Below are 24,572 nucleotides of genomic sequence, written 5' to 3' on the forward strand. Positions count from 1 at the left end.
CTCCCTCCCTCTCTCTTTCTCTCTCAAAACTCACCAATCTTTTCTAACCTGTACAGGATAGAAATACACATTTCAAAACCAAACTCTGAATTTTCTGGATAGAAATTCAAGTGTATTCTAGATTAAAAAGCTGCCCTTATGCCATTTTTATATTTACATACAAAGTACATTTATATATGTTACTTACATACAACATACATTTATATTTACATACAACATTAAACAAGGGCATCTCTCATAGTCCTTTTATATGTTTCATGCAGTCAGCATAATCACAATTAATGGGTCAATCATTTATTCCTAGGAACAATATGTATGATGAAGTGAGGTCCTGCCTCAGGGAACATCTTAAAACATGTATTTTATGCAGAATAGGATATGAGGAAACGTTTTTCTCTCCAGACAAAGTAACTCTGAACCAGTTCTTCCCACACAGCTACCTAAATTCTCTCTCTGCTATGAAGTTATTAGTCTAACCTTTACAATGTGAATAGAGGAAGAGGTGATCTTTGTTGGACACCAATAATCAGCACAGACCTTTAATTTAAATTATGTGGAGACAGGCATAGAAATGGAGGTGTGAAGCAACATTAGAGGGTTAAGGTCAGTTAGTATCAACAGCATTCAATTTCTGCTTTTTATGAACTTCAAAAAATTATGAACTTCACCAGTAAAAGGCTGGAAAAGCAATAGCAAGAAGTAAAGCATACTGGGGGGGGGGGGCGGGGGGAGGTTGTTGACTGGTTTCTTAAATGGCCTAGAAATGCTTAGAACACCCCAGTCTGGATCTTCAATGGCACAACAACCAACATAAATTTTAGATACAGGTGAAAGAATAAGTTGTCCATTATAATAGAGTCAGGCACAGTAAAATTGTTATTCAAGTTGTAGAAAGTCAGGTCTGCAGCTGCTACTAACAAGGAAGAGTCAGAGCATGATCATCAACTGTGGCTGCAAACTTGAAAGAGTAGGAGAACCAGCAATAAGAAGTAGAAGTATTAATGGCATCTTTTCCAGGGAAAGCCAGACACCAGCAGAATAGACACTTTTTAACACTCCTTGTATTACAAAAGGCACACTGACTTCTCCAGAGCTCTCCCCTGGCACCTTGCCTTCACTGCTTCACTGAGAAGAAATGTCCATGTTTGGACATTCCCAAGGGCCACAACTCAGATTTTTGGCTTACACAGGAATGACCTCTAAATATCCTTTTTGGTCTCCCTCAGTCTCAGACCATTTGGGGATTAACATATCCGAAATAAGTGTTTGCCCAAGGCTCCATAGGCTCTCAGAGGCAACAGACCCAGAAAGACACCTCTGCCTGTCTAGAATCAGAAGAGTCCATAAGGCTGTGTATCAGGTTTCTTCATAATCCAACTCTCCAATTAAAATAGTTTCCTTAGGCAGAATCATGGGAACAAGTGCTGTAGAAGCTGTCTATTCCTAATTTAACATTGCTTGGATGTAAAGGGAATGAATTATAAATCTCTAATAACAGAGATTTGATTGTACTAAGAGCAGATTCCTAGTTGCCTTGCACTGCTTGCAGAGTTTGGTGTGATTGGACATGAGGCCAGGGACCTGACCTTGGAGCAAACTGGAATGTCATATAATCACCGCTCTGTGTAGGTCCACTGCTTCTCTTCTGCCAGCTGTTTCACAAGCTTGACTGACTAAGGAGGTACTTTGTGATATAATATATTTTAAGGATATTGTACTCTGTCTTTCAAAGAATTTCATTGAATCACGTAGGCTAACTCATATTTATATTACATATTTACAGGTCCCAGGCTATCATCTATCTGCCAACCAGTCTTCTTTTTAGAGATCACACATTTCCTGTTGGAGTATAAACTGGTTTGCAGTTAATAAATAATGATTATTTTATAATAGAATTATATAAATAGTTGTACAAAATAATTTTTTTAATTACTCAGACTTTCTTAGCTTTGAGCAACTAACTGAATATACCAAAGTAGAGTTTATCCACAACAAAAAGACAATCCTGAAAAAAAAAAAAATACTCCAAAAAGCACACATAAACAACTCCAAAACATTCAGAAATATATTCAGAAATTAACAGCTTACAAAATTAACAGCTTAACAAAGTAGAATCAAATTAAATTTGCATTTCTTCCTACAATAAATAAATAAATTTTATTTTTTTAACTTCAAATTTAAATTTTAATATTCAAAGGTAATAAAGAAAAAGAAAAAAAAATAATATCAACCGAGATTATTATTAAGAATCATGCAGCATCAAAATTCAGTGTATTGCCACCTCAATGGTTTATGATGAGTATTTTCTCTAGCAGCAATAGCAAAGGACCAAATAAAGTACTTGTAGTTTGGATCTCATCATTAATTCCTCTGATTGTTAATTAAGTGTGCATAGACCATTTAGGTCTCTAGAAATCCCACTCATCTGAGGAGATGAAAGGACTTCATTGGACTTTATGAAAAGCCCACTTTCCTAACAACTGACTTGTTGTAAAATTACTAAATATTGTTATGAAGCCCTTGCTTTAATTTATGAGCCCTTTATGCAAGCTCTTGCTTTAATTTATGAGCCTAAGTTGAAGCACAAGAAGCAAACAGACAATGAACAATTGTGGACCTAGTCAAACTTAATGAACGTTGCAAGTCCTAGTTAAAATCATCAGTATTAAGGACAGGATGTAGTGGAAGGAAATAAGGAGTGCATAAACTGAAGGAATCTCATTCTTCTATTAGCATTCATCATTTTCCTCCCGCTATTATCAGCTACTTGTAGCCTCAAAATGGTTTATTATTATTATTGTTGTTATTATTATTATTATTGGCAATTTAATGCCCTTCCCCAGGCACTAAAAAGAAATCAGAAATCTTAAGTGATTTCAGGACTAAACACTATGTGTTGAGCCACAGAAATGTCCTCCTCATGCGATCTGAGCTGTGTCACCTCTGCTGTTTTCCATATTCTCCAAAAGTGAAGCACAGATAGTAATGCCTGGAGTACCTGGGTCAATGTATTTCTTAAGGGTGTTGTTGACAGCCTCACACACGAAATTTATGAATCAGTTCTCTCTCCAAAAATCATGCTGTATTATTTTTTAATTATATATTTGCATTCTTCTTTCCCTCTCTTTCTGAGCCTTCAGGGTGAAACCATGGCTTGTTTTCAAATTTCTTTTTGAAAGAAGAAGGCTAGGAAGATTTATTGTTCTTGTTGTTCTAAGAAAAGTTGAATATCCCAGTCATTCATTTTCAAGAATGACACTTCTAAGAAAACACATCCAATGTCACTCAGACCCATGATGAAATATTTACAATTGTCTTTGCTTTTACAGTAACACTAATTAGCTTCTGATGTCTCTTCTCACTTAGTCTTCCATTTCATTACTCCTGTGAGCTGAGATAGAGCTAGGAATAGGATTAAAATCCCTCTCTGTCCCCACATATCTCCTTTGTATAGTTAGAAGGTATGCAGAATAGAAATGACACATCAGTCAGCTAACTGTAATGACTGATATCTCTGATCACCAGTAGGCTACTGGACTTTCCCCAAATGATTCCTACTTGAATTACAGTATGTTGTTTCAAAAATGAAAAATATTTTAAAAATCTATAGAATATTTAAACATTTCTGATGAAGAATCCACCTTGATAAATGATTCTCATATCTAATTACCTTTACTGAAAAAAAAAAAAAAATAAATAAAATAAAATAAAATAAAATAAAAAATTCAAGATTGAATTTGTTCTACTTTAAATGTAGACAATGCATCTGCTAGACTGAAGACTGTTTTATTACCATATTTCTCTTTCTTCTAATCCTTTCACCCATTCTCAGTTTTCAGTACTTTTATTGAACTCTTAACACATGAAATAGACACATTATTCCAGTAGAGGTTGCCTTCACAAACACAGAGATGATAGAGCCTTCATGCTCATAAGCTTTATTTCTACAGTTAAGACCTGTATCAGTGCTTTTATCTACTCTGTCACATTGGGAGTTCATCTTCGATGTATACTTTTCCACTCAAGCAAAGGCTCCCCAAGGAGATCAAAGTCATCTCCAGTCATTCTAATCATTTCTGCTACTTTCAGTGTTCTTAAACACAATATGTTTCTACTAGAAATTATCTTTACTTTGAACAAAAGAATCAAAAGCAACAAAATCATGACAACAAAAGGTATCCTGTGGTGAAAAAGTGCATATACATAAAAAAAGCTTCTAAATTGTAAGTGTTATTTTGTCCAAACACTCATCTGCATAAGTGGTTAATCTAATCAATCAGTTTGTACATGCAATTGTAACCATGAACTTAGGTTGCACTGAATGCACATTTAAAAGGACATGGTGAAAATCTTCTGCATAGTTCTCCATAATGACTTTATTCATTTTTAAGGAAGAAGCCACAAAATGTTGTAACAAATGCAATTTTGTTACATTTCTATTTGGTTTGGGTAGCAGTCATTCTTCAAGCTGGGAAAGAAAAGATCACATTTGGTGTTTTGAATATTGAATGACATGACATATATCAGTAGAGAAACTCTACTGCACTGTAAAAACATATTAAGTAAGCATTTACCTACTACCTTGCTTAGATGCCAGTAGTCACATCAGTAGAGTAGCACAGAGCTCAACAAGTGACTCTTGACAAGATAATTAGATTATTCTGAGCTGTGCTTTAATGATTGGTTTTAAAAGAATAGGAGCAGATACTTCATGAGGCAAATAGAAGAAAACCCATTCCATGACAATGTGGCAATTCACAGGACAACAAAATCGGAGGTGTTATAGATCAGCAGTAATGAGAAGTAGAAACTCAACTACAAACTAGGGTTTACTTAATCTCAGCAGGCCAACCGTTTGGGAGGAAGAGGATCTCCATATTACAGGTGGAAAAGAAATGGTCAACATGCATACTATCTTCTGTTTCCTTGATGAAAGTATGATGGACAGAAATGCAGAAAACTTGTCAGGTTATCAACCCCTAACATGTGGACAGCTGAAAGAGGAATTAAACGACTCCATGCCACAATGGGTAAATTCTTTTAGATATAGCTTTAAGAGGGTGAGAGGTGAAAAGGTTTTTTTTCAATGACTTTTGAAACCAGAAGTTAGCATGTATGAACCCAAAGTACTCTAATATAAATCCACATCTAAGGAATGGATTAAAAACCCTAAATTCAACTCTAGATATCATGTGTGTCTATGATAAATAGACATCTAGTTAATCATGAAAACTCTTTATAGGCAAAACAATCATTTCTATGTGTTTCTATATAGAATGAGGCACCATTTCTCCTTCAAGTGCACATAATATTGTAATACTAAGCATAAATAGATATGATTCTCATCCAGAACTAGAGTAATTTAAAAGCAATGTTTTGGTGATAGGGCTATAACAAATGAAAACCTACGAATGATTAGCACAAGTTCTAAAAACGAATATGGTTTGATCAGCAAGGAAATTTCTATTGCAGATTCAATCTATGCATTTTGACTTTATAAAATAATGGAATTGAAACCTTTTCTATGAAAACAACAGATTTAGTTAAAGATTTTTTTTTATAGTATAGTAACAGAGAATTCACAGCCTGTGAGTCCAGAGTCTTCACAGCTAAACTGAAAACAGACTTTGGGGCCAAGAGGTCTGAACTATCTCACTCTGCCATGAGTTCATTGTGCAACCTTGAGTGCTTACTCTTTACATTACTCTTAATGTTACTCTTACTTTTCTCAGTAGTGCAACTACCACATAAATATAGATGCTTGATCAGAGAGAAATTTCCTCCAAGAGAAAAAATAAAAAAGGTACAAATGAGTAAGATTAGTTTTTGGTTTGGTTGTTGTTTTTTTCCTAAGAAAATTAGGGCATTCCACATGCTTATATGCCTTACATTTCTCAGTTGACAGAGCGATCTGTGATCGAAGTGGTAACACAAGTAAATCAGAAGGACTCTTAGAAAGTTTTGGAGTCTGGGAGCCATGAAGAAGGTCATGAGCAAATGAAAATTAAGCAAAGTTGAATATCTTCTGTGCATTCATTGATTCCAGAATATCACTCTTCAAGACACCTTATTTTATTCCAAAATTACACGTCCAGATTGGTATAATTCTTCTGCTATGAACAGGGAGTTCCAGACCAGCTCCAGTGAAATGCAAATAAATAAATAAATAAATAAAAAGTTAATGTTTGGTAAAGAGAACAGTAACTTTGCTGTTTTCCTTCTGTTAAGTTATTTTTATTTATATTATGATATTGATTATTGACACAGTTCTATTTTAAAATATAAGAAACATGAGGTGCTTATGAAATAATGAAGATACAAGTCTTGAACATCATTTTGCCTGGAGTGAGGCAAAATACAGCTTGTGACCACATTTTCATTCCTCAGGGAGAAAAATAGACAAGGCAAAGCTGACCTAGACATTACCAGTTGTACTGGGTCTGGCTGAGACGGAGTTAACTTTCCCTGCTGCAATCCATACAGTGCTGCGCTCTGCACTTGTAGCTAGAACAGCATAAGTATCATACAAGTGTTTTGTCTACTGCTGAGCAGTGATGGCACAGCATCAGGACTCCCTCCAACCCTGCCAAAAGTCAGCAGCCTGGGGGTGGGCAAGAGGTTGAGAGGGGACACATACCTAAACCAGCCAAAGGGATATCCCATACCATGTGGTGTCACACTCAACAATAAAAGGTATTAAAAGCGAAGGAGCAGGGAGGGCTGGGTTCTTAGTATGAAAACCTCTGTCCTCCCAAACAACAGCTATGTGTATTGAGGTCCTGCTTCAGACCTGTGAGATCAGAGATGTGGTCAAGCATCACTTCTTGGTGGGAAGAAGGGAGTAATTTCTTTCCTCTCTGTCTGTGCTTCCACACAGCTTTTGCTTGGTACCCCCCTCCTCTTTTTCTTTTCACTTTAGTTAAATTATTTAATTTTCCCTTAATAATAATTTTACCTCAATAATTATTTATCCTTTAATTAAATTATCCTTATCTAACCTGTGAATTGTTTTTTTCTTTCTTCTTCCCCTCCTCTTCTGAGGAAGGGGAGTGAGAGAGTGGTTGTGGTGGAGTTCAGCTGCCTAGCAAGGTAAAACAACCACACCAGTCTTTGCCTCTCTAATTTTACGTTTCCCAACTACTAGTAAATACCAGGAAATTTAACACATCACATATAATATTCATGAAAGTTCTCTGTGCATACTTATGCAATTAGTCTGTTCTGATACAAAGTCTTTTATGCACATGCAGTAAATGTGCATTTGCTCAATATCACATCTGCTGAACTCTCAAGAAATCCTTAAGAAAATGGGATCTGGTTTGTAAGGATGAGATTTTCCAAAATTAACTTTAATTGAAATGCACTTTTTTTTTAGCTTCATAATCACAGCTATAGCACAAATAATAGCAGAAGAGTCTCCCATTTTTCTTTTGCTTAAATAGGCCTGAATTTAAAGCTCAAGACAGTAAGTGTGTTCATCCACAGAGAGTCATAGAATCACAAAATCACAGAACAATTCAAGTTGGAAAGGACCTCAGGAAGTCTTTAGTCCAATTTCTCTCTTAAACCAGAGACAGCTTTAAGATCAGACCAGATTGCTCAGAGCCTTATCCACCTGGGTCTTGGAAAGCTCTAAGCATGGAAACTACAACTTCTCTGGCCAGCCACTGCTTGACTGTCCTTATGGTACGGTATATGGAGAAAGTATTTATCAGGTAGGAGCCCCTCTTGTTTCAGTTTGTCCCCACGGTTTCTTGTCTACCCTTCTTCATCCCTTATAGGTACTGGGCAGCATGAGGGTGGAGGGCAGCTATTAGGTCCCCCTGAAACCTTCTTTTTCCCAGGCTGAAGCAGACTCAGTCTCTCAGTCTCCTCTCACAAGACAAGTGTACCAGCCCCAAATAACTTGGCATTGCTCTGCTGTTCTTGCTTAATTCACTGATGTTTTTCTTGTACTGGGAGGCCCCAAACTGGATGCAATATCTAGACGTGGTCTCATGAGTCTCAAGTGAAGGGGGATAATCAGTCTATTGATCTACTGCCCATGCTTCTGTTAGCACAACCCGGGATGCTGCTGGTCCTCCTTGCAGCCAGGGCACACTGTTACCTCATGTTCAGCCCTCAACGGATTGAAGTTGCTGCATACATTTTAATCTGTCAGCCTGATATGTCTTCTTATATATGCCAAAATATATATGTAACTATGAAAATAAGTATGCATGCATAAGGTTTAAGGCACAGTTTTCCACCTTTCTGGTACTTGCAATATTCCTGCTCTTACCAGCATGAGCAGAGACAGTCCAGGTTCATGTAAAGCTAGGGACACACATGTAATAGGAAAGCGTTTCTGGCTGCATCTCTTAACTAGCTGATATGAAACAGGATGGAGTTAGTAAATAAAATCAACTGTTCTTAGGCATGGGTAAGGAAGAAGGTAATTTCATCAGTAATAGGATTTTATTATTCCATTGGCTAGCAACAGATATTATCAACCAAGCTGGAAGCGATGAAAGCAAACATGATTTGGTGAAACCAGTGTCCATCTACCCCCTGTAGTTGCAGTGTCAATCAGAGAATGGTTTTGTTGACCTTTCCTGTTGACCACTTAACATCCCATCACTCGCTGTTAACCCAGCCAAGTGATAACCTATCACAACATTTCTTTGTTCCTCTGGACTTGTACTTTAAGCAGGAGTGGTCAGATTCCCTTTTGGCACAGTTCCAATGAAATCAGCTATTAAGTGGGCTGAGGAATTTTTGTTTGCGTATTTAAGAGTAGTCGACATTTCTTAATAGCTCAAAATGCCGATCACTAGAAAAAGAAAGAAGAAAATCAGAAATGGGAATTATAGCTTTATATGAAACTCTAGTGCTCACACCTGTCTAGCACCGACAATATTAATGATGTTAACAGAAAAAAATAAACGAGGAAATCAGCATGAGAATCAGAGAAGAGAATGCTGGCTAAGAACAAGACAAGTATTGAACTACTGTTTATACATAGGCCATATGGTGTGGACATAAACAGTGCAAGCTTACTTTACTAGCATTATGCAGTCTGCAACCTCTCTTTCAGATAAATCCTGTCTACAAAATGTGTTTCTTGTCTTTAGTACTGTACATTCTATAGACATGAAGCCTGCGTGCTTATATATACCAGAGTGAGATTCAGTAGACAGACTTTTAACCATGCCATGTACCAGAGTGAGATTCAGTAGACAGACTTCTCTTAACCATGTCCATTTTATGTGAGGAGTATCAGGAATATCTGAATTGTCTTAAAACAAAAACAAAAAACTCTTTCCACTTTTTTTTTTTTTAATAAAAAATATACTTTTACTGAACTGTAATGTGTAATGTGTATTAAAGGCATAGATTTTATTCGGAAAAACAAACAAACAAGCAAATAAGCCAAACAAACAAACAAAAAAAGCCCTGCAATTACAATGTAATCATTGCCAGACCTGATGCTTGCCATGGAATACAACTGCAGGGACACATTAAGATTTTTATCTGGTATTACTATACCTATGGATTTGAAAGTCTATGCCCAGCTATTTGGCAGCCTATCTTTGATCTCTAGACTTTTGTTGCTAATTGGTTTTAATGGCTTCAGAAGACTCAAGGACTGCAGAATACTTTCAGGAGCAAATTATATGCCATCTCAGTCAAAATGTTGATAAATGTATAGATGATGATGAAATATCAATTGTTCTTAATGTAGCAAGCACCTGGCTTTAATTCTGCCATCTAATATATCTTTTTTGTCATTAGCCCATCTTTTACAGCTCATTTTAACAGCATATTGATACTTTGTAAAATTAACATAATTTTAAGATGTTATTTTTTTCATTGGGCTGCTTGTACTATTTTCCAAGAGCTCTAGAAGCAGTGCAGATTTCTGCGAGAAGCCTTTTTTTTTTTTTTTTTTCAAATGACAACTCCTCTATATTCAACCTATTTCTATTTCAGTCAATGAGTGTTATGCAAAGTTGCACGGTTAAGGCCCTGTTGCAAAAATATGCTTTTAAATATGCTTTTTAGGCTGTCAGAGAGAGGTCCTATCCTCTGTTTACTGTGCTGGTCCCCATTAAGAATGAGAGGATAGTTCTAGCAGAGTGCCATATTATTACTCTCCCCACGGACAGGTTGACTAGATGCCTTCATCCCTGCTCTAGTAGCTGTACACTTGAAGATGCCGTGACAATCGGGTTTTCTCTGCTAGCAAGCAAATATTGAGGATCTAGTGAGGTTTTGTCCAGGCCAAACCCCCATAAATCAAAGCCAGTGTAGAAATACAGTTCTGTGAGACGAGCCCAGTACATACACACCCAAACCACTGCTATTCAGCCTTCTGGGAACAACCAACAAAGTTGTTAGTGACTTCAATGAGCATAAGAACAATCTGTGAATACTATTAGGATTTCCACAACAGCCTGTGACATTTTGTCCTGTTTCCTCATTTCCATTCCAGCTCCTGCCCCATTTGTTTCTAAATCACCAGCACATTGTTTGAAGAATTGTTATATCATCTGTTTCCAGGAAACTTTCTGAATTTTACATTACTTTTTACTCCTGTAATACACCATGGAGGGAGCTGAAATTCCTCCTTACAAGATACAGCCTTAACCACTAAACAGATGGTGAGGCACTTGTGCCAGAAAACTTAGGTTGCTCATAGTTTGAGGACCTCATCCACGTCATCCAGGTATACTCTTATATTACTTATTTTATTTCATTCTGCTTTAAAGAATGCATGCCTTAGTATAGAGATCTAAGTCTACACTACATTTTAAGAGAGAAATTTCAAGATACATTTCTATTTCTTATATTGCTCCTTGTCCCCGTTATTTAAAGGTGTTGTCTTTATTTTCAGGTAGAGAAATGCTTGTAAGCAGCTGTATTATACTTACTGCCTAAAAGTACAAGTATGCTCTAAAGATGTAGTGACTCTTCCTGGTAAATAAGCTCCCAGATACTAACAGTATTCAGGGACAATTCTATACAGTTTACATTCTGTGATTGCAATTGTAAAGCAATTGTAAAGCTTAAAAATGCAGGGCCAAATCCTATTAATTCTCCAATAAAAGTACAGTAAGATGTAAATGTTATTCTCACTTTCAGCATGTAGAACTCTACTTGTTATTATTCCAGTAGTTTAATCTCCTTTTTGACCAAAATCAGCAGTTATTCATTAAAACATTGGTTGTTTATGTCTCTGTTGATCTATACAACAGTTTCTGGTGCTGTACATAGAAACAACCTCACAAAACATTTGAGTTGATAATAACATAAATCCATATGCCCTAACAGATATTATATACTTGCAGCCTGTAACCAACACAACAAAGTAAGTGCTGTCAGTTTCTAACCACAAGTCTTCATTTATATTTTTAGCTTTTTTTAGAAGACAGGAAAGGTGTGGCCAAAACTGATCAAACAGCATTTTATAGAAAAGAGTTCACACATCTGCAAAATGAATTCTCCGTCAGTGTGTGTTTTCTCTATTTTCTCCAGCACCAGAGCTCAAGAGTAAAGAAGCTGTTAAAACTCCTGCGTTCTCTGTATCTTGATTTTTTTTTTCTTATCAGGATGCAATGCAGCCTTGTTTTCACAGTGTTCCTCCCACATAGAAACTCAGTTTCCTCTCCCCTCCTCCATTCTGCCCTGGTGAAGGCCATAACTCGTGGAATTTGTGGCTGATGTTAGACATCACAGATCTCATTAAAATCAAGAAACTGTCCTAGGTTAAATATGACTTATTGTATACTGTTGTAGACAAAGGCATATTGGACTTTAAGAGGCCACTCAAACTCACTAATCTATATTAGATCTAGTCTCATTGCTTTCTTCATAGCTTTTAAGATGACAAGTAAATCATGCCAGAGAAGAGAGTAATGCTCCCCCCAGTACAGATCAATTAGAAAGAGTTTATGCCATTGAAATGTAACTGCTATAAATATAGTTTTCACATTCTTTTGACTCCAGCACTTCTTTCTGACCACTCTTTCCTCTGATGTCTCAACAAAATGATATGATCTCTTCAGAAATGCACACAGTAATCAGAATTCCCCTTGCCATCACAATACATGGCTTACAGTGTAATTACGGTGTAAAAGCAATTAATAAGATATTAGATCCCCAGGACTAACATGGAATAATGTGTGCTGGCTACAGCATTTGAAAGATTCTCTGATTTATTTGTTTTCACCAAACCTATCATTATTTAATTTGGCAATATGAGACAGTGTAAATCCAGTTTAATCAGCCAGTTTCCTATTGCTGAAAAGTAGCAGTTGGGCTGCTACATTAATTTCCATACCTTACTGCAGTCAGGGTGGTACAATTCACCTGCACACACAGAAAAATGTTTTAACTCACCATTAATACTGGGGGGAAGGTGTGTGTGTGTGTGTGGGGGGGGAGTCTTTCTTTTTTTTTTTTTTTCCCCCAATCAGCTGAAGAGAAACTAGAACTTCTTCAATACTGAAACACTATTTTCAGGAGTATTCTTACCCTGTCATTGCAGAGGTACGAGTGCTGCTGTCAGACATTTCAGGAAAGCATGAAAGGAAGAAAAGCTGAGCTGCTGAGTCTGCATGTTACAGACAGTCAGAGAGGGTTAGCTCACCATGAAACTGCTCATTTTAAGAAACAGGCACAAGATATCTCCCAGAAGTGTTAAACAAATAAACAAAAAGACATAATTAATGAACCAAGTGCTGAAAGACTAACAAACAAGCAAAGTAGGCACAAAAGGATGTTGGACAAAATAGATAGCTGGCTCAGTGTATGATAGTTCAGGTCTCATCCTGTCTTTCCATTTTCCCCCTCAAACACACACACCAAGTGGAAATAATGGTAGTGTTCTGCAGGGCATTAACTGCATCAGTTATTTAGTCCAGTGGAAAGACTGACCCAACAATCAATTCCCTCTTTGTCTGGATGCCCGGTTTTCTGTGTCTCTTGTGAAGGTTAATTCATTTATTGCCCGTTTTTCCTGGCACAAAAAACCAAGGCTTCACTCAGCCTGACCTCTTCCTTTCCCTTCATTTTCTCAGGTCTGTTTACTGACACTATTGGCTTTCAAACGCTGGGCTTCTCCTAGCACTGATTAACTGACTGGGGCCCTGGTGATGGATCCCAAAGTACGTGCTTTGATTCAGAGGCTGGAGGAACCCGCTGGCAGCTTGGCATCCCCGTATGCCTCCAGGAGTGAGGGCAGTGCAGGCGAGGCTCAGCCTTGCACAGTGGGAGGCTCGCCCATCCACCTGGCAGCTGAACCTGGCAACCCTGGGCCACTGCAGAGTCTGTTTTACAGCTCCTTGTTACACCCTCGATTTTTATGTATGGGCATAAAAGGCACAATGGAAAAACTCGTTCATGGAAAATTATGAAATAATTGCCTCACTCCATAGCCAGTCATTACCATGATAAACAAAATGAGCTGGAGATAGTAACTCACCTTTACTCTTTGTTTGATACACTAATATTCCATATGCCTTCTTTTCTTTGGAAACAGTATATACGATTTGCTTCTGATTCACTGCTAACCGATGCCAACTTACATCAGAATAGCTCCACTGACTTCAGGGCTGTTTTTCCAGTTTGCATCTGTACTTAGGTTTATTTTCTTTAAATTATTCTGATGCCTATCTATTCTTTGCAGCTAGTTATAAGGAGATTATTGCATGGATTCTGCCTGCAAAACAAATATATTTCCAGTGATAATCTAGGCCATTGTTTTCAATCCAGCTAGTTTCTGCCTGAAGCCTCTAACTTCTGTCTGAACTCTAGTATCTCTATGAAAGAGAAAATCAATCTCCTTTGGTAAAATATTCTAATAGTTCATCGGGCTTGCTTAATGCCTATTTCTAGCTCAGATCTCTCTATCCTGGACACACTTTTGTTTCTAACCCCTTTTTCCTAGTTTATTTTACATCTGTTTTGAGGGTCACCAATAACAGCGCAAGGGTGCTGCTGCAAATCCAGCCCAGAAGCACACAGATGCCAGACCAGCACCTCAGCAATCTGAGTGCCATCTGAAAAGGAGGATGGCAGAGAGGCTATGGTTATATAATTCTCAGTAACATGAGACTGAATCAGATTCAAACAGCTTCCTTTTAGCAAGCAGATGATATCTGCCAGGACCGTTCATAGATAAGAGGTGGTTATATGCGATATGGCCATAATGTAGAATAGGTGTCTCCCTCCAGTGCTACAGGTGGTGCTTAGTGAGCCAAAATCACGCTAGGCAAGGAGTGGAAGCAAGAAGAGTTCTGAGCAGGTGGCTACTGGAAGGTGCAAGACAGAGCCACCCTATGGTGTCTATCATACTTTTTTGGTATCATCTGGCATTGCCTTCATAGTAGATGTGTCTGGTGCCACCCCCCACCCTCCCTCCTCCGCGTGGCAGCTGGGACCACTTCAACCTCGGCTGATGAGCAAAGCGTAGGCTTTATGTCTGCGCTGCGTCCACCGCCCGCTGAATCGCTGACTTGGCGGGTGTCATGAAGTTTCCATTCCCATGAACTCGCAGGGTACCGATATCACTGAGAAGTGAAAAAGTGCTGATTTAATTCTCTCTCTTGTGATTTCATTAGAAGAGATGGGGAAGTAAGAGGGAGGCAGCCCCTCCCCTTTCCGCTGTCCTCCAGCAAGACCTGCTTGCCGGAGTGCTCCAAGCCACCCAGCCGACCGGCAGTTGTGCCATTGTGCAAGCCCTGAGCTTCCAGCCAAGCGGCAGCAGTAGCCAGCAGCAGCCTTGTGTCGCTCACTCTGTTGTAATGACCACAAGGAAGGATCTGACCCTGATTTGGGAACGTGAACGTGCAAGCAGGTCTTGCTCAGGTTCACAGTATTTCAAAATTTCAGCTCTAGGCAGCTTTAAGTTGTTCCTTCTGCCTCTTCCTAAACCCTGAGACAAATTAAAAGGTACTGATTTACTGAAAACAGGAAAATCGACCTAAAGAACTACACACACAAGTATTTTTCTCATTTAAATCACCAGAGTATGTTTCACCAGAGAACAAATTCAATGCAAACATTCAGAATGAGAAGGCAGATTAAATGAGCTTCAAATGTTGATATCCTTAATGTTTACTATTAACACCTTAGTCCATTGACCAGACCTAACATGATACTTACACAGATTATTTATCAGACTATAACTGATTTAATTGAAAACATTCACTGAGATCACTGGAGTCAGAAATCTGATATCACAAAACCCACGGCTTTTAAGCATCATTCACAATATCTGAATATATGTGTATTGTTCACATACACACAGATATACTCTTATCACACATCAATAAGTATTAAAGCTGTTATGAACTCCTGACTTCAACACTATGTGCAAAAATCCCACCTTGTTTAAAACCTAGAGGAAGCAGCATGCAGTGTAAACAAAGATGATGTTTAAGTATCAATATTTAATGAAAATGTAAAACCTGCCAAGCCAAGTCTCAGATCAATGTATTTTTTTCCAGCTAAAAGGGAGTTGCTATTCAGGTGCTGAGTAGCAAGTCTCAGATCTCAATCTTGTTCATTTTGGCTTCATGAACACATGGAAAAAAAGTGTTTTTAAGTTCTCTTCCACTATCATAATAGGGGAAAAAAAAGGAATAAAATTGGCACTGACTACTGAATTTAAACACATATATGAAAAAATTAATGTTTGCTACATAGTTCCAAAAGAGAAGAGAAATCCTCTAATAAGTTAGATAACTGAAGAGATGGAGACAAAAAAAGGTCAAATAGAACTAGAAAATTGAAGTGACCCTTTGTGTCTCTACACTCTGAGTTTTCTTTTCCTTCCTTCCTTCCTTCCTTCCTTCCTTCCTTCCTTCCTTCCTTCCTTCCTTCCTTCCTTCCTTCTTTCTTTTTTTCTGCCTTTTTCTGACTCTTTCTGCCTCTTTCAACTTTTGCATTCTTTAATGTCATTTCCTATGTCTGGAATCTTCCCACTCATTGTCAGCCAAGCATCTTTCTTTGCTTTCAAGCTCTTATTTAAAACCCACTACCTCACTGCACCTTTACTAAGTTACTCAGTTTTTGTTCATGCTTTCCGTTTCATGAACTCTTTTCATGTTTTATGTTGTCCATAGCTGAACAGGGTTTCATTTTATTTATCTATTTATTTATTTTGCAAAGCACGGAAGAGCAAAACAGTTATTCTAGCTTCAGCCTTCTGTGGTGCTGTGAGGGTTTGTTGTGGAAGAATTCTGCACTCCTCACAGTAACTTCCTGGGTTACACCATCATGGCAATAAGGTAAGAAGGGAAGTGAATCAGTGCAAATTTTGACAGGTGCACCATTCATTCATCCAGACCTACTAGCAACCTTTTTTTCCCCACTTCTTTTCCATTGTTTTCCAGTAAGTCTGTTCCAGGATGGGCAAACTGACAGCTACCCTGTGGTCTTACCAAAGCCTTCACACAAGCTGGAAAAGGGATGGTTTTTGTTCTCTCCACACCCTTGTCTGTCTTCTACAACCATGTAAGGGAGAGCAAGATTTGCCTCTTTCTCTTCTTCCTTCCTCCTATCCATATTAAGTATTTTTACAACACAGCTGAGAAAATACCTACAATATGTTGCCAGAAATTAAATACTACTTTAGGATCCCACAAAGCATGCTTAGAACTTTTCTGTTTTCAATCACTCCACGAAATCTAGTCAGAAGACAAAAATACATAGAATAAGTGAAACGATGACACCATATATGGTGGTGGGAAGTTAGCAACAAATACAACTTGAAGAAAATTATTTAAAAAAAAAAAAAAAAAAAACAAGGAAGAAAAAAGACAAGTCTACTGTACTTTGAACTTGGCAGAATAGCAATAGAAAAGGTCAGTGACAAATAATTTCTCTGTAGACTGAATCTCCATTTTTAGGAATGTTATACTGAAACTTGAAGAGAAATGCCAGTTGAAATGAACTGGGAGTTTCCCCAAGAATATCACTCAACAAGCAAAAATGAAGTCTAGTCATGTCTACACTCTGATAATTCTATGGCAGAATATAGTTAGAAATGCATGGAAATAATTTACAGGAAACTAAAACTTAAAATAACATCAACAGATACATAGGTATTTAAAAATATGAAATATTCAGTAAAGGCAAGACAAAAACAAAGCAAACATAGCAAAATAGACAGTCAATGTGTCACCAAAATAGCCAACGGCCTTCATCAAGCTTTCTGTCCTTATCATTCTATGTTCAAATACATTTTTATGTCATGTAAGGTACAATGAAATACACCTTGAAGTTTTTTTTTCTCCAGTCTAGGAGAAGCAGAGTGGACACACTGCACTCTGGCAGCGGTCTTAAATATATATAAGGCTGTATACCACTGGCAATACCTAAAATCTTGACTGACTCATCTCCCCTACTATCAGTAAAGTTTGGAGCCATAGCATAAACACAGCACAGAAGGCCTCTAATGTTTTAAGCAGCGTTGATTAGGCCTGCATAGACAACAATGTTTAAGATGCTGCTTGCTTTGTTTACCTCAAGGTTCTAAATGAATGGCACCTGACCAGCAAACCAACTGTTAGCAGTAGTGGGACAGGTTTGCAGCATTATCCTGTGCAGATGAGACTTAGATCTCTAGAAATGTTTGACCTGTCTCACACGAGAAACATCTGCTACCAAACTGGAGAAGAGTTAACAGATCTTTCCTTTATATCAGAGTGCATCGTCTCTCAGTTTCATTTTGCTTTTGAATTAAGCAACTGAGAACCTATTTTTATAAACAGCACTGAAACAACCAACCCATCCCAAATAGTACATAGTAGAATACTTATAAATAAATAAATAAATAATAAAAAAATCCTCTCTTATTTACAAGAACAGAAGAAAGCCAGTTCCACTTCTGGGAAATAAGGAACAAGGAAAATCTCATGTTCTTTGTGAGAAGAACTGATGAGTTAAAGAATTGACATAGACCAAGCAGAAGACGACCTCCTGAGAGAAGAGTCACAATGAATGTTCAAGTATTCACTGAAGCTGATGGCATCTTGGATGTTTTCTCACCTAGGTGAACACTATGCTTCCACAAAATGACCTTTTTTTTTTTTTTTTTTTCTTTTTTTCATCAGAAGAGACTGCAAGAGTTCATTCAACCCAGAATATCCTATTGATTATCCCCAGACTTTTACCAGGAAGTTGCTGGTTGAAAACCCCTACAGAAGGAAAACAGATTCATGTGTTCCATCTTCCAGGTGAGAGATTTCACCATCAGGTTGATAGTTAAAGGGGGTTATTCCAGCAACACAGAGTTTGGGGTGGGTTTTCTCCAGCTGGCCACAGCTGGAGAAAGAAAAATGTCACAAAACTCCTAAGCAAAAAAAAATTTGAGTGATGCAGTCACATAATCAAGACATAGATGCCTAATTAAAACATGTTCATATAACAAGACCTGAATATTAGGACTAGTTTTAAGTCCAATATGCTCTGCAAGAATAGGCCTGTAACAGAGGCATTTTCCACAGTTGAGGTGGATGGGTCCTGGCCCCATATATTGTCAGCCACCAAACCCTGTGAAGAACAGCAAACAAAGCTTCACGCTGTCCTTACCTAACCTAGAAAATCCATTTAAGTCAAGTTTCATTTTCTTTGCACTTCTATACTTGTCCTATTCAATGATCTCAGCTATTGTGTTCATTCTGCCTCAAAGTTGTAAATAAGGAGCATGTCCTCCCCCTCCAATATGTTCTCTCAGGCAAACCTTCATTTGGGAGTTCTTCCTCAACTTTCTTCTTCTGGATCCAGGCTTTAGGCTTTTTCTTTCCCACTATTAAGTATGTATGTTACAGATATTTAACTTGAACCAGCATTGATCTGAAAGTAAGTTGTATTACACAGATGGATATAACATTGAAGAAACATACAGTTATCATTAGATTTTTTTTTACAATGTGACAAAGCTGTTGTTATTTTGTTATTGTATGTCCCATTTTACATATCAATTGATTTTTTACTGAATTTCATGTTCAAAGGAGCATTAGATTTGCTTTACCCTCCTGTGACTGGAGGAGGCTATGCAGTATGGGCATATTGGCCCCAAACCTCTATGGGTATTTTTCATGTTTAAGTGTTTGCATGTTTGAATTCTGACAATTTTCTTAAAGTTTTGTAAGACATTTCTTAAGGCACTTAACCTGCTGATATATTTCTTCTTGGGAATGATTCACAAGCAGACTTACAGGAACATGTCCTTGCCAGAGAAGACAGACCAAGAACATAACCATTATTTTTCACCATCATAACCAATAATAAAGCGCTCAGCCTTGCACACTGTCAGGTAATCATGAGGAGATGCCATTGCCAACTTCCACATTGAGACCTCCATCATCTGGACAGAACCCAAGTGCTACTTTTCAGTTCGAGCGTTACTCAAATTACTGATAGAATATAGACCAACTATCTAACATTTGTCCTAAGAGTCAAACCTACGGTCCAGCTGTGTGTATGTAGGAACCAGTTCCATCCGCCACCATAATTTAGACATACCCTTTCTCAGAAAGAAATACACAATAAGTATGAGCAACTGCACTTCTGCATGACCTTTTCAAGCATACAGTTTCATTTACTCAAAGGAGGAAACAGAGATAGCCAGAGGTTGCTTTATAAGCAGCAGATCTAAATACAGGACTCCTAAGCCTATTCATCTTGAAAGCCCTGAGGGTCCAGCAGTCAGCAAGAAGATAGGAATATTTCCTCTTCCTTCAAGCAGCTCATGTAGACAATTTCCCCTTAACTAAGCTGTCAAAAATGAAAAATTGTACATATTTACTTTAGCTCCTTCTGTTCCAAACCTTTCAGTCCGTCTGTCAGACAATCTCCATCAGATGACCACAAAACCTTGCTGGACAAATCTGTTGACCAAGTAATCTGTACAGTTCTACTTCATTTCATATCAGCTAACTCCTACTTCTATGACTATGATATTGACTATGATATTGCAGTCAGCTAAACAAACAAACCTATCCAGATAATTCCACTGAAATTTTAGTTCACAAAAACAGTAGAACACCATGGGAAAACAATTTATGACTATACAACCATTACACACAAAAATGAAGTTGTAGTCTGCAGCTGATTTGTATTTATTATATACCTTCTAACAGCAACAATATCAATCAACTACATAAACCTAAATATCAAAATCATCACAAATATGAGCTCACATATTTGCACTTGAAAAACAAAGGCAGGGAAAAAAAATGAACAAACAAACAAAAACAATGCACACAGATATGCACACAAAAACAAGCAAACAAAAACCCAAGGACATATATGACTATTGGAGACACTAACATAAAACGGGGATCCCAAAGGGAATTTCATAAGCCTGCGGATAGAGGAAGCAGCATATATGGTGCAGTGACAGTCCTCACAAAGGAGCACTGCTTATCCAATTTAGCTGTTCTATTGTACCTTGTAGGAAAACTGCCAATCAACCTTTCTTGCAAAGTTGTAGGAAAGGTAGGAGAAGACACCCTTTTCCTGCAAAAGTAAAGAATGTGCACATCCAAGAGCTGCTTGCTCTTTTCCCAGAGAATTGATGCTAGTATGGCTGTGAAATAGCAACAACATAGAAAAATTTGGGAAGTGGCTAAAAACCAAGCACACAAGATATCTTACTTCGCTTTGTAATCCCTGTATCTATATCAATAAGAGTATATAATTTCAGAATAGTTTAAAAAAGCATGTTTGCAAATACAGAGGTATCCTATTCAAGAATTAGGGATGCAAAACTCAGAATGAACCATATAATCCTCCAGATGAAAAATACAATGGTTTTGCCTCCCATGCTATCAATAAAAAAATGTTCAATTTTGTAAAATTATGTGTGAAGTTATTTTTAGCACAATGTGGTGAGAAATATTTTTCATTGTCACTAAACTATTGTTTCCATGGAAATTTTCTCACTAAACTCCTGTTTTATTTGCCCTTACACTGAAGGACATTTCTTATAATTTCTAGTTATGTAGTTACAATGAATTCAGGAATCTCACTGAGTTCCCCAGTGGTTCCATGGACAGAGAAGGACAGAAGAAGCAAAAGAAAGTAGGAAGTGTAGGAGGATGGGCAGAAGGGAGAAAAGCAGGTAGAGAAGGAGAAGAAAGGGAGGGAAAAAGGCTTTCTACTTCTGTACACATCTGATTAAACTCCATCTTTCCACCTCAGGAAAAAAAAAAAAAAAAAAAGTGAGCAGGGCACATGGGCAGTGGCTGAAAGAAAGCTCTGAACAAAGTAAGCAATGAGATCCTGAGATTCAATAAAATGCAGAAATTAAAAGTGAAGCCTTAAAGACAGGGAGGGCACAGACAGATAGGGTATATCAAGCAGTCCTTTACATAAAGGCTTGCACCCTTTCCTCCTTTATCTGTTTTTGTTTACTGAGCTTGTAAAATCACGCAGGTTAACAACGTCCTAAGTCTATGGGTTTCACGTACCTGCTATGCCTTGAAGTGCTGTAGAGCAGAGAATGGTACTAGTGTGATTCAACAGCCTCAGCACAGAGTCACAGCAAACAGAAGTTAAGGATTCGTTTGTCATACTCCTTCCAAAAGTCAGGAGAAAAAAAAAAAATAATAATCCTTATCACAGCCTGAACTGTGTGGTAAGCATCCAAAAAACCGGCATTCACCAGGCTAAAAGAGGGGACTGCTGCTGGGGCATTGGAGTCTTCGCATGTCCAGGTCCATCGTCAGCCTGCACCTCCTGCAACTGAGATGCTGGGGCAAAGGCTGAAGCTGGTGGCTGGGAACATTTGTAATGCCTTAAAGCACTGGAATGTTAAACAGAAAACAACTGTATCAGGCCAGAGATACATCAGCTATGAAAAGATATATTTCCACATTTCTCTGTCTGCAAGTTGCTATTTTTTCAACCTGGGACCACTCATCAGACAAGACACTTAACTTAAGAAAAGTAATCTAAAAGGGTTCCCAATAAGTCATACAAGAACTTAGGCAGTTCAGAAAAATGACTGAGAAGGTATTTTTTTTTTTTTAATTAGCAAGGAAATGAAATTAATCCAAGACAGTGTATCATAAAACAAATTATTTGAGAAGGGCTGTTTAAACTGGTAGTAGTATTTCACCAGTAAATAGTAAGTGCCATAAACTACATTCAATATAAATACTGAAGTCTTTTGAACAAGACTTTTTTTTTTCTTTTCTTTTCTCTATTTTAAATATATGATGAAAAGCAACAAGGACATTATTTGCGAGGAAATTATAATGTGTGCTGATTAGTTAAGCATGTAATAATGAGGCTATGAATTCCCAATATGCTGACAGAAATTTAGGTGTCTGAAAAAATATTGCAAAGATGTGGTTATGAGCTTTTCCTTCAGCTTCTTCTTTAATTTATTTTTTCCTATGATAACTGAACATATGGAGATTAATTTAAGTGTGGGAGTGACAGTGTGGTTGTCTAATTAATTGCCCTAGAAAATAAAAAATGTTTCTGCCTTACTCATAGGGGCCATTTGGCTGAAGTACTGCCTTGCATTACCAAAATCTGGATGTAATATTCAGTATTTGATGTAAAAAAATGAACAAAAGGCAGAAAAACTTAGTTTAGAACCTGGCTTAGTCATTAGCCAGGATTCCAAGCTGGAGCAGGTAAACTGTGCTGTCACATGTGTTGGTTACTGCTTGTCAGCTGCTAAAAACAATGAATGTGAATAGGGACAAGTGAAAGAATGACAAAATTTATAAAAAAAACAGTTGGTATGGTGAAATAGACATACAGGCAGCTTTCCTTCTGACCTTCAGCAGAGGAAGTTTTCAGTGTAGATAAGGCTATGGTTTGTTCCTATTATATGCCTCAAATAGATACTGGATTCACATTTCAAAGATTTTGGGCTTTATGCTTTCTTAATTCTTATTTTTCCCTATCACCAATTTCCTAATAGCACAAACAATCTGGCAGATCTCTTTTATAGTTATCCTGCAGAGGCATAATCTCACAGGTTTCTAATGGCTATGAAAGACAATTTCCCATTCAAGTCTTCAGAGGCAACACAATTTCTTCTTATGTGTTCGTCCTTTCCAACAGAATCACCCAAGAAATCAAATGCTTTGAAAGCTACAAGCCTGACATCAAACATCCAGAGTTCAAGAGAACACATATATGTGCATTGAATAAGAGGACAAAAGATTGCGATGAAAAAGCAAATAGTTTCACCTAAGAATTGGCAGCAATTTAGTGGACAAAAATAAAAGGATATAAGATATCATAGAAACATTTTGTATGGGTAAAACATATTGTTTAATTGCAAGGTATTAGTATCATTAAATAGGAAGTAGCAATTATATTAAACTATATTCATAAAATATATATCCCTGTTATTATCTCGTAAAATAAGATTTAATGAATGAACAATGTATGAAACTTGGAGTGTACTAAAGTATAATAAATATTTCTTTGTAGACTAGATTTATCTTTAAAAACAATGATTGTAAACTTTATTAAGGAAATCAGAATTATAAATTTTAGACAACAAATTGATCTTATACATTGTTGATATACATTTTCTTTCACTATTTCATCTATTTCTCAAAGCAATATTAAACACATTGTTGGGATAAATATTAACTATGAAGGAAAGCAAATATCAGATAAGACAAGAATAAAATGCAGTTATATTTACCTCAGCTGTTTTCTGTAGACTATTAGAAGCTTGACTCTTAATCTTTATTCTGGATGAATAGTGCTTTATTATACACCTACTAAGCCAGTACTACCCAGCACTCAGTGAATTACATTTTCTAAAAGTTGTTGCATTGACAGCCCGTTAGAAGACCGTCCCCTTTTTAGCCACAATAAAAAGTTAACATATTGTCTTATCAGTGTCGGTGAATGTTATTTTAACTCATCTGTATTCTCATGAACCTTCAATATGTCTTCCACGATTTACACAAATACCACCTTTAACTCCTTGCACTTGATTTTAAAAACATGAAACTTGTCCTTTCTCAGGCAAACCTGATTATATTCCAAACTTAATTTGTCTTTTCAATCAGATAAATAACAATTAATGCATTGCATGTATCATACCATAGGAGAAGAATATAATGGAAATACCAACTGCTATAAATTATGTATCCTGTATTTAAATAAATAAATAAATAAATAAAAATAGTATATAGGATCTTAATATCTTAACTGTTCTAAAATGGCTGTATTAATTAAACAGATCCTGCAGCCATCAGCTGCAGGATTATGAACATTTGCTCATAATCTAGAGATAACAGTGGAAAAGCAATCCAAAAATAGAGAATAAATAGACATTATCAGGAAGGAAGAAGTATTGTATAAGAAACAGTAAGAAACAGAGAAACCTCCTGAGTCACGTTTCAAAAAAAAAAACAAAACCTCCTTGGCTAAAGCCAAGCGGAAACAGACCATGTCACTGATGTTTATGTAGATTATGGTATAAAAATGCAAGATCTGGCCTAAACACTTAAAAAATAATTTAAAAAATCATAATTTAGATAAAATTAGGTTTGTTGCACCTCTTATTTCACTGATGGTTCAAAACACAGGTAGTG

At 37.1% G+C, this 24,572-nt stretch overlaps 1 long non-coding RNA gene across 1 annotated transcript in view; it reads right to left on the reverse strand.

Annotated features, from left to right (window-relative positions):
• The window catches only part of LOC121070503, a 66,089-nt gene extending 44,311 nt beyond the window's left edge, over positions 1–21,778 (reverse strand). The window contains exon 1 of the long non-coding RNA XR_005820122.1: positions 21,465–21,778. This is a non-coding gene — a long non-coding RNA (uncharacterized LOC121070503). The remainder of the gene's footprint in view (positions 1–21,464) is intronic.
• Positions 21,779–24,572: the final 2,794 nt, after the last annotated feature.

The sequence above is a fragment of the Cygnus olor genome, chromosome 1 (assembly GCF_009769625.2).
Source record: "Cygnus olor isolate bCygOlo1 chromosome 1, bCygOlo1.pri.v2, whole genome shotgun sequence".
In the NCBI taxonomy this organism is placed as follows: domain Eukaryota; kingdom Metazoa; phylum Chordata; class Aves; order Anseriformes; family Anatidae; genus Cygnus; species Cygnus olor.